At 44.2% G+C, this 11,709-nt stretch overlaps 1 long non-coding RNA gene across 1 annotated transcript; it reads right to left on the bottom strand.

The window, feature by feature from the left end:
* Positions 1-640: 640 nt before the first annotated feature.
* On the bottom strand, positions 641-11,017 carry LOC105466345 (uncharacterized). Its single transcript, XR_978140.2, has 3 exons — positions 10,659-11,017; positions 9,730-9,878; positions 641-1,647 (listed from the first exon to the last, which is right to left on the bottom strand). It is a non-coding gene; the product is annotated as an uncharacterized lncRNA (long non-coding RNA).
* Between the last annotated feature and the right edge of the window lie 692 nt (positions 11,018-11,709).

Genomic DNA, 11,709 nt, shown 5'->3' with positions numbered 1-11,709 from the left:
ATAAATGTGTGGGAGGCCAATGCAGAAGGATCGCTTGACTCCAGGAGTTTGAGACCAATCTGGGCAATATAGCAAGACCGTGTCTCTACAAAAAATTTAAAAATTAGCCAGGTATGGTGGTGCACACTTGTCACCCCAGCTACTTGGAAGGCCAAGGTGGGAGGATCACTTTAGCCAGTAGATAATCTGTGGACAGAGTAGAGATAGAGAAGAACACACTAAAATTTGGGATGTTTTTACATTATCTTCAGCCCACTGAGATTTCGTCTCTTACTGAACTTCAAATGCCCCAGTAACTGTTCTTCCTCTTCCACATCCTTTTTTTTTTTTTTTTTTTTTCTTGAGACAGGGTCTTTCTCTGTCACTCAGGCTGGAGTGGAGTGGCATAATCGTAGCTCGCTGCAGCTTGGACCTCCCAGCCTCAAGCAATCCTCCTACCTCAGTCTCCTGGATAGCTGGGACTACAGGCACGTGCTACCACGCCCAGCTAATTTTTAAATTTTTTGAAGAGACAGGGTCTCGGGATGTTGCCCAGGGTTGTCGTCCTCCTGTCTTGGCCTCCCAAAGTGTTGGGATTACAGGTGTGAGCCCAGGAGTTCAAGGCTGCAGTGAGCTATGACTGCACCACTGCACTCTAGCTGGGGCTACAGAGCAAGACCTTGTATCTTAACCGAAAAAAGAAAAAATGGAGTAAGAAGGTAAAGGTAAGAAACTAAAAGGAGACTATATAAGAGAAGGAGGAGACAATAAACCTCCTCATTTTTTGCCGGAACATAGTATTCCCCACCAAGAATCCCCAGTAACAAACCTAGTTCCACTGGCAATACTTTTTATTTTGCATTTAAGGACTCAAATTCTTGATCTCTGGCTCTTCTTAACAGCCTCAGGAAACAGGCCAGAAAGGAAAACAAAATCCAACCGCCCTGTTACATACCAGGAAAATGATTTTCATGCGTTCAAACTCAATATTTATACTGGAATACAAAAACGTGATTCTGAGAGAGAAAAAAAAAGTAATGAGGAGATACCATTAATTGCAATCTAGCCCTGCTTTCTATTTTTTTCACCTTGAACAGGTAAGTTAACTTCTCTGACCCTTAGTATTCCAGGCAGGGAAGTAGATGGACCAATACTTTCCTCTTCTTAACTCTCAAGTCTATTTTAACTCATAAAATGTGAAAAAGATATAACAATGGCTTAAGGTTAGACAGTTTATAGGTTCTAGAGCTCGAGAATGTTTTGATAGCTTTGGAGAAAAGAGTAAATTATTATTTTTATGGTCATAATTCAGGGTCAGTTTATCACATTATGGAGCTTTGAAAAGAATTATTCTTTAACCAGAGAAATAACATGTGTATATTACTGACTGTTATGCTAGTAATAAGATCCGTGACTATAGCATCAATGAAAGGAAGAAACTAGAATGAGAGAAATGGAAAATCAATTTGTCTACTTTTCCAACCCAACATTTATATGCTGACACCAAGTGCCGATAGTTAGAGTCAAATATCAGATGTTTATGTAATGCCTCAAACACCGCGGGCTGCCAGGATTTCCTTCTGCAAATTCCAACTGCCTGACTTCAGTTCCAAATAGGATTTCTTTCTTCTTCTGCACATCCGTGGTATGACGTTGAATATTTTCCACCTGTGTTTGGTAGGGTGAGATAAATGACTTAATCGCTATATACATTAGACATAATTTTTGTTGCAATACCATAAGAAACCTTGACTAATGTTGACTTTAAAATATTAGGGCTTATTTGTCTTATCCCACAAGAATTCCAGGAGATGAGACTGAGATGGCAAATCAATGATCCATCGGCAAGCCAGCAGTGGTGAGCTTGAGCTGCTAAATGTTTAACAACCATTCTGAAGGGACAGTACTATTTTGTTATGCTTGTCAATTTCCATAGCATACATACTTCCATCATGGTTTGATTTCCAGCTATCAACGTGACACATCTAAGTGCAGAGTAGGGAAGAAATGCTCAATTCCATTCCAGTACAAAACATTTCCACCAATATTATATGCATAAATAATCTCATGAGCATTAGATAGTAGTAAAACAGTAAAAAAAAATATTAGTTTGCACTATTATCTTTGCTTTAACATAACTTATTTCATTATAAGTTTATATAAGGCCATTTTTAATCATGGCTGTGCTGAACAACAGACATGCAAAATTCTTGAGAAGCTATTGGTCAAATCTTGCGAACTGGTAAAAGCCAGTTCCAACACAGGCTCTTCACATCATTTTGCTCTGCCATCTTTAATGTGTGGACCTTCATCCACATGCCTATTGCTTCATAGTCACAGGATGGTACTGGCCTTCTGAGCCTTGCGTGGGCATGCAAGAAGAAGGAAAAGGATATAAAACAGCTAATGCAGCATGACAATTAAAATACATATGTATTTCCCAAAACCCCACCTAAAGGCTTCAGTTTACAATGCATCGGCCAGAATTGAGTCATGTGTGCCTAGTTTGAAAATGGCGAGGTAGAAGAGGAAACAGAGATGATGGCTGAGTTGGCCAGCCAGATGGGTCTGCCATGATAATAAAAATGTATTTATGGAACTCCAAAGTTCAAGACACCATGCTTTGCACAATGAGGCAGAGAAGAAAATAGAATGGTTCAAAACTCAGTGCTTGCCCTCCGAGATTCTTGGAAGATAAGGCTAGGCAGGGTGGCTCCCACCTGTAATCCTAACACTTTGGGAGGCCAAGTCGGGAGGATTGCTTTAGCCCAGAAGTTCAAGATCAGCCTAGGCAATATAGCAAGACTTCTTCCCTACAAAAAATTTAAAAATTAGACAGGTGCCGTGGCACATGCCTATGGTCTCAACTTTTTGGGAGGCTGAGGTGGGAGTCCAGGAATTTGAAGCTGCAGTGGGCTGTGATCATGCCACCGTACTCCAGTCTGGGCAACAAAGCCAGATCCTGTCTCTTAAACAAACAAACAAACAAACAAAGATTCTTGGAAGATAAGACAGAGAAATATAACCAACAATTCCAATTGAATTTTCCTTTAACAACACGCTAAGAGCCAAGTGTTGGTCCAGAAGCTAAGTATCTCTGTTGTTGGTAGAGGCAGACATCACTCTTGTTTGGGTGGTCCCTTCCAACAGAAGGGGTTATCCTCACAGAAAGAAAAGTCAAGTCAAACAAGTAACTGCCAATGAGTTTATAAATTCTGCTTCATTTGACTCATAAATTAATGTACATGGGTATAGCCTTTAGGCACTCCCCTATTTCAGTTATTTTAGCTAATTGCATGGGAGGTCTAAGTTGGTGTTGAAACATGTGGGCTAAAATTAAATAGCTCTATCGGCACTGACCTACCTGCTTTTTCTGGGTAACAGATAACTGTCATTTTTCTAAGCTTAGTTCAATTCTTCTCAATGCCCTCTGGAAAAACTTTACTGGTATCAAATGCTTTTTTTTTTTTTTTAAGTGTTCTATTTTAAAAATTCTTTCTATGCAAGAAAGAGTTCCCATCACGATGGTTAAAAGCATCATGTTACCATTTCCAAAGATAAGCATAATACTGGTTGGTATGTTATGGCCGTGTCTCTGGAACTTTCTATCACCATCCAGGTTGAATTAAATTATGCCCATATTTCTTTAAATTTTCTGAATCTCCTCCTGCACCTGGGCAGAGTGGGGACCCTCACTCTGTGCGAATAACTTCACCAAAATGAACGAGAGGAATGGTTGCTGTAAGTTGCTGAGCTACATAAGCCTTTGGGGCTGTTGAATCAGCCATCAATTTTGCCTGATGTAAAAGGTTATTCTCTGACTTCCTTTCAGTTTTGCCCTTTCAGCTCTGTACAGGCCACCACTGAATTTTTCCCTTAAAAAAAATTTAGCATCGTGGCTTGTCTGGCACAATGATAGGTCTGGAAAGTTCAGAGAAATTCTTGCTACAAGGTCCTTCAGGACCTATGATAGACAGCAGGTTCCTCTCCTCCCTAGTAACCTAATAACCTTTCTTTTTCCCCACCACCCCATCCTTCTCTCCATATGACCCACTTTGCCCCATATAGGAATGATATGTTAATCAGCTATTGTTGCATAATAAACTTCCCCAAAACATACTGCCTCACTGCAGCCAGCATTTCTTTTGCTACTCCCAGGTCTGTGGAGTTCGTGGGACATCCCTGCTCTAGGCTGTGGGTTAGCTTAGCCAGGCTGCAGACTGCAGGTTGAATTCAAATCTTATCTTCGTCCATTTGTGTTGCTAAAAAGTGTCGACGAAAAGAGTCAAAGTTTGTGAAATATTTGGAGATTGATTCTGAGCCAAATATGAGTGACCATGGCCCATGACACAGCCCCCTCAGGAGATCCTGAGAATATGGACTCAAGGTGGTCAGGGTGCAGCTTAGTTTTACACATTTTAGGGAGGCATGAGACATCAATCAAATACATTTAAGAAATACATTGGTTTGGTCCAAAAAGGTGGGACAACTCAAAGGTGGGGAGGGGCAGGGGAAGGGGGAGGGGGAAGGGGGAAGGCAGAAAGGGGAAGGGGGTAGGGGGAAGGGAGGGGGGAGGGGGAAGGGGGAGAAGAGGGGGGAGGAGGAGGAGGATAGAGGAGTGGGGAGGGGGATGAGGGGAGGGGAAGGGGGATGAGGAGAGGGAGACTTCCAGGCTATAGGCAAATTTAAACATTTTCTGGATGACAATGGATTCAGTTTGTCTAAAGACCTGGGATCAATAGAAAGGAAATGTTCAGGGTGAGATAAAGCATTGTGGAGACCAAGGTTCTTTTGAAGTCTCACAGTGGCTGCCCTTAGAGACAATAGATGACAAATGTTTCCTATTCAGATCATTAAAAGATGCTAGACTCTCAGTTAATCTCTTCAGGATTGGGAGGGCCTGGAAGAAAAAGATCTAGCTATGTCAGAGATTTTTTACAGATGCAAATTTCCCCCCCCCACCCCCAAGGACAGCTTTGCAGGACCATTTCAAAATATGCTAAAGAAACATGTTTTCGGGTAAAATATTTTGATTTTCTTCTTTATCATGCAGTGTTATGCCAGAGTCAGATTGGAAAGTAAGTCATGATATATAGTGTTAAATAAAACCCATCTGATGAGAATTTAGGATTTGTAAGGCATGACTCCCCAGACCACTTGGATAGGAATTTGGGCAAGATTGAAAAAAAAAAAAAAGAATCAGCTTAGTCCTCAAAAGCAGTATCTAGGACTGTGTAATTCACAAAAAAAAAAAAAAAAAAAAAGGTTTGTTTGGCTCATGATTCTGATGTCTGGAAAAGTCAGGTATTTGGCATCTATATCTGTGATGGCCACAGAACGCTTCCCCTCATGGGGGAAGGTGATAGGGAGCTGGTGTGTGCAGAGATCACCTGGTAAGAGAGAAAGCAAGACAGAGAGGCGGGAGGTGCCAAGCTCTTTATAACAACCAGCTCTCCGTGAACTAACAGAGACAGAACTCACTTACCTCCTCTGACCCCAACACTGCCACCACCAACACTCGGGATCTAATTTCAACAAGAGGCTTGGAGGAGACAAATACACAAATGATAGCAGGTTCCCTCCATGTGTCTCTGCCTCTGTTTGGACTAGCACCTACCCCGGCGTGGTCTTTTCATGGCGGACATCCAGGATACAAAAGGACAAGCAGGAACACGCAAAGCCCCTTGAGGACTCACAGCTGCCACAAGCACTCACCTCCCACTGGCCAAATGCAGTGTCAATGGGGAGGGAAATATACACCCCCTCATGCCAGTGGAAAGTGCTCAAAATCACATGGCAAAGGATGCGGATGACTAATTCTAACTCAGGGAGATTTGGAAGAATTGTAAGCCAGGATTCCATCTTCCACAGATAACCCTTGCCTTTTGGAATCATCTGTTTTCTCGAAAGCAGTTTGCACATCACGGTTTTGTAAAGAATCTTTACACAGTGGCTCACGCCTGTAAATCTAGAACTGTGGGAGGCTGAGGCAGGTGGATCACTTGAGCCCAAGTGTTTGAGACCAGCCTGGGCAATATAGCGAGACCTCATCTCTACCCCAAAAAAGTACAAAAATTAGCTGGGCATGGTGGCCTGCATCTGTAGTCCCAGCTACTCCAGAGGCTGAGATGGGAGCATGGCTTGAGCCCAGGAGGCAGAGGCTGCAGTGAGTCGAGATGGCACCACTGCACCACTCCAGCCTGGGAAACTGAACAAGATCCCTGTCTCCAAAAAAGCTTCTCCGCTGCCTGATTTTGTTCTTCCCTCCATAAGCATACAGTAAATCCCTGTGAAATGCCCCGCTATTCAGCCTGAAGGCTAAGATGTAGGGGGCTCCTCTGAAAAAAAAATGCTGGGCTTGGTAGCGGGTGCCTGTAATCCCAGCTACTCAAGCGTCTGAGGCAGGAGAATCGCTTGAACCCAGGAGGCGGAGGTTGCAGTGAGCTGAGATCGTACCACTGCACTCCAGCCTGGGTGACGGAGCAAGACTCCATCTCAAAAAAGAAAACAATAAATAAGAAAAATGTAGTAATAGAAACAGTTTACACCAACATACTTGGTACAGGTGGCTGATATTACAAAGAAACATGATTACGAGCCAGAATGAGGATGGAAAGGTAAGACGTTGATGGGCATGAACAGAGCATTTTCAAAAGGAGAAGCACATCTCAGGATAGAAAAGTCTCATGTGGGAATGACATAACCTCAGATGTATGTCATCCTTTTGCCAAAAAAAAAAAAAAGTGAAAAATGAATAAGTATGTTTAACCAGTCAGCAGGCTGGTTATATTTTGGCCCTGTTTCTATGCTCCTGATTTTTTAACTAATGAACCTTCCACTATTTGATTTTTTAATGATAATAATAAGGTCTAGCATAGTGGCTCACACCTATAATCCCAGCAATTTGGGAGGCCGAGGTGGGAGGATTGCTTGAGCCCAGGAGTTGAAGACCAGCCTGGGCAACATAGCCAGACCTTGTCTCTTCTCAATATCAAAAAAATTAGCAAGGCGACACAGCAAGACCATGTCTCAAAAAAAAAAGAAAAGAAAAAGAAAACTTAGCCAGGCACAGTGGAGCATGCCTGTGGTCCCTGCTACTCAGGAGGCTGAATTGGGAGGATCACTTGAGCCCAGGAGATTGAGGCCGCAATGAGCTGTGATAGCACTACTGCACTCCAGCTTGGGCAACAGAGCATGACCCTGTCTCAAAAATAATAATAATAATAAATGCAGAATATCACAACGGAGGTATTCTTCAGAATTCTTTTGTAATGCAAACATTTACAGCCCCAATTGATTCATTTTATAGATTCAGATTTCCTTCCTTAACACCAGAAATGCCTTTCTACCGAGGCTTTTATTCATATGTAAAGAAATAACACCTAAGGAAACAGTGACTGAAAGATTTCATTCCAGGCAGCCTGGCAGGAAGAGACCTCGGTCACTCGGTTCTGTGGTTCCCTGGCAGTGGTGGTGCATGAAGAAATTGCCTTGTGTCTTTTATCTGTTTCAACTGCAGAATGAAAGCAGAGACATTTGAGCTCTGTACGGGTTTGGATTCAGTTCCAAAGTTTGCCTCCTGGACTCCGAAACTGGCCATTGGTCTGAATTAGACTCTGAGCACTGGCAGGTCACTGAGCCTTCCTTCATTTTATGGACGATGAAAAGGAAAATTGGGAGTTCAATAAAACTGGGACTAAAATCCAGGTCTCCTGATTTTCCAAGTGAAGGCAAGATTCCGCCAGTCACCGACTGGGTGCCTCTTATACTCCTAGAGCATGTGCTATAAGCCGTCTCCTCTCCAGCCTCTGCAAAACTGACCCTCCAGAACAGCCTTGACTTCAGATGAAAGAACTTGATTCAAATTACAGCTCCCACTTATTAGCTGGATGTCCTAGGACAAATTGCACACTCTTTGCTTCCATTCGCTCCTCTGCAAAATGGGGTGATGATATCTGATGTTCAGTGGAGGCAGTGGAATAATGTCATGTACAGTGCCTGACGTGTAGGAGCAGTGTCAAACAGCCATAATGATGGTGACAATGAGGAAAAATGAGCATGGTAGACTTAGACACCTGTCCAGAGATAGACCTGCACAGAGAACTTGGAGAAGGGATGTGGCATGAACTTGCCTGAGACTCACACAGGGCATCTGTGGTTTTTCTGCCCTGGGATAGCAGAAGCAATAGTTTCCCTGTCCTAGGTGTTGCCATGAATTTAATGAGCTGCTGTTGGATCAATGCACCGTTGGGGTGGGAGAGGGGAAAGTGGTAACGGACCTTGAGATTCAGAGATTTCCCTGAGGATAGGGAGATATTTGCGGATTTTGCCATTACTTTTAATGGCATTACTTTTTTTCTCTCTCTCTCTTTTTTGAGATAGAGTCTCTATCACCCAGGCTGGAGTGCAACAACACAATCTCAGCTCACTGCAACCTCCGCCTCCAGGGTTCAAGCGATTCTCCTGCCTCAGCCTCCCAAGTAGCTGGGATTACAGGTGTGCACCACCATGCCTGGCTAATTTTTGTATTTTTAGTAGAGATGGGGTTTCACCATGTTGGCCAGGCTGATCTTGAACTCCTGACCTCAAGCGACCCGCCCACCTCAGCCTCCCAAAGTGCTGGGATTACAGGCATGAGCCACCACGCCCAGCCAAATGGCATTATTTTTAATGGCAAAAGCCACAATTAGTTTTGCACCACCCTAATAGAGTTCCCAAAAGGAAAATGGAGATGCACCCCATGGAGATTGGAAGAATGAGACAGTTGATGGGGCGTGGTGGGGACAAAAAACCTGACGGTAGAGAACAGCAGGAAAAAAAAATGATGTGCCACAAGGGACCCCTGTGGAGAGTTTATCTTCCTGGGGGCCTTCCTCGTGAGCTATGGAGAAATTATCCTTGACAGTCTCTTTTTTTTTCTTTTTTTTTTTTTTGAGACGGAGTCTCGCTCTGTCGCCCAGGCTGGAGTGCAGTGGCGCGATCTCGGTTCACTGCAAGCTCCGCCTCCCGGGTTCACGCCATTCTCCTGCCTCAGCCTCCCCAGTAGCTGGGACTATAGGCATCCGCCACTGTGCCCAGCTATTTTTTTGTATTTTTGGTAGAGACGGGGTTTCACCGTGGTCTCGATCTCCTGACCTTGTGATCTACCTGCCTCGGCCTCCCAAAGTGCTGGGATTGCAGGCATGAGCCACCGCGCTTGGCCCCTTGACAGTTTTAAGCTTTTCCCTCCAATGTTGCAAGTCCCCACATCCACAGCCTAATCCAAACTTGAGTGGTAATATGACGGAGGACAAAGCATCAAGAGAATAATGAAAAGCGGGACCTGCCTGCACTGTTCCGGAGGTAAAAATTGAACTATACAAACTCTAACTGCGCCACTCCAAGGGCAAACGTGCATTGTCACTGATAGCACCACTGAGGTCTAGAAGGAAGACAGATCTCTTTTCTTGTCTTGTCTCATGATTTGAGAGGTTCTTCTCTTGCACGGTGGAGACCATCCTCTACATTATGACAATGACACAGAGCTGTCGTGGGTCCCAGCCTTCATCCTGTCTTTTCAAATGGCCCTTGTGTGGCCCATTGGAACTAAGAGAGGGGACAATTGCTCAGCCATATACCTCCCAATGACCACACAAAGACCAGAGAGAAGCCCAGAATTACTGCCCGTTGGGATACCACAACTCTCTCTTGTAGATAAGTTACCGTAAGTCTCAGTTTCTCCATCTGCAAAATGGAAAGAATAGGTCCTACCTCATTTGGGTATCACATCACTTCGATGAGCAGCTCCGGCTTTATTAACGCATCCTCTGCAGGGCTTGGCACATGGTAAAGACTCACATTGTTAGGTTCTCTCCTCCACCTTTTAATATCTCTCACTAAAGTCAACTCTCCCATTTTATCTGTGAAAAAAATCAACGCTTCCAACAGCACTGTGGCAGAACCTTAAAGCTGGGGACCCCAAGGAAAGCTTTGCACAAGGGGACATATGGAGCCTCTTCAGAAAGGCTACTCAGTCAGGAAAGTGTTTCTAGGAATATGACCTAGCATTATTTCCAGGAAGAAAAAGTGACTCATTGGAAAACGTGATTAGACATTTTTCAAAGTTCCCCCTCCCCTTCCAAACGGGGTTCATTTCTACCAAGATGCAAGGGGCTGGTTAAAATACACTAAAAGAGATGTCAAGGGAAAGGAAGTTCCAATATGTCAATCTGAGGGTTGTGAGCAGACAGAGAAGGTGCAGTTCACCACTGGGGCTTGGTGATGAAGGGATCAGGAGGGCCTTGGGGGTTTCATGGGAGGACATCTTGTGCACCAACTTGAACCTTGGGTGTTCTTTTTTTTTTTTTTTTTTTTTTTTTTTTTAGAGAGACAAGGTCTCTCTCTGTCACCCAGGCTGGAGTGCAGTGGTACAATCACAGCTTACTGCAGCCTCAAACTGCTGGGCTCAAGTGATCCTCCTGTCTCAGCCTCCTGAGTAGCTTGAACTACAGGTGTTCACCACCACACCTGGCTAATTTCTTTTTTAAGAGAGGGGGGTCTCGTTATATTGCCCAGGCTGGTCTCAATCTCCTAGGCTCAAGAGATCCTCCCACCTCAGCCTCCCAAAGTGTTGAGATTACAGGCATGAGCCACTGTGCCCAGCAACTCAAGTTTTCTTTATAAAAACCATTGGCAGTGACCTTGGTCTCTTCAACTTCAGTGATTCCTGACCAGATGCCAGCAGGTCAGGAACTCAGGACAATGACCTCACTTCCAGGCTGCCCAGTGCTGCCAAGGTGGACAGGAGGCTCCAGATTCCTAGGGATTTAGCCTTCAGGTATCTCCTTTCTGGAATGACTACTGCCGGGTTCCCCCGTGGAACTCGCTGTGCTGTCCCGCCATCCTCCTTCCCTGTAGGTCTCCACAGATTGTCAAAACACCAGCTGGTCCTCCTCAGCTGCTAAGTCTAGGAGAGGAAAGAGCAGAGGAGTTATGGACATAGCTTTGAGGGTTTTTTTCATCATCTAAGGGTTCAATATTTAGAGCAATATTGATTCGATTTATCTAGTGTTGTAATGTTCCATTGGTTGCTAGGCAACAGAGTTCTTTCTGCTGTGTACTCTGGGTGGCTCATGGGAGTTTGACTACCAAAGAGATTACTTTGTGTATGTGGGACTAAATGGACCATAGGTGCCATACATAAGTGCGGGGTGGGGGATACTCTTTTACCGAGCAGTGTTAAGACCAGGTTTCCTATCACATCTTGGTAATTGCAATTCAGCCTCCAGAACAACACAGCCATTCATATTCACATTCCTCTACAAGATACCCTCCGAGAACAATTTAACACAAAGTTGTGCTGATGCATAAAACCCTATGTTGTATGCTTACCATTCCATCCTCATAAACTTCAAACCTGCACTGGGGCAGGGATGGATTTATTTCTCCCCCTTTCCATCCCCCACAAGCCCATTCATAACCAAAAATAGCAACGTGGATTACAAAAGGACACATTCTGGTTTGCGCTTCAATCCCGGTATGGCAGGGTCTTTCTTCATTTCCCTTATCCCATCTTCTCCCCTGCTCATCCCAAAATTGCCTTCCCTGTCTTGGTTTTTGTTTTTTGGGGGGCTCTTTTGTAAGTCCTTGACACCGATGCTTGCTGTGACTTTAAAATCCCATCAGAACAGCAGGTAATGAGGCACTGTCAGCTTGGGCTATATGGTTCAGTGACTTGGCATTGATGACGTT

Source organism: Macaca nemestrina, chromosome 4 (assembly GCF_043159975.1).
Source record: "Macaca nemestrina isolate mMacNem1 chromosome 4, mMacNem.hap1, whole genome shotgun sequence".
In the NCBI taxonomy this organism is placed as follows: domain Eukaryota; kingdom Metazoa; phylum Chordata; class Mammalia; order Primates; family Cercopithecidae; genus Macaca; species Macaca nemestrina.
This window is presented reverse-complemented; position numbering and strand designations above follow the sequence as displayed.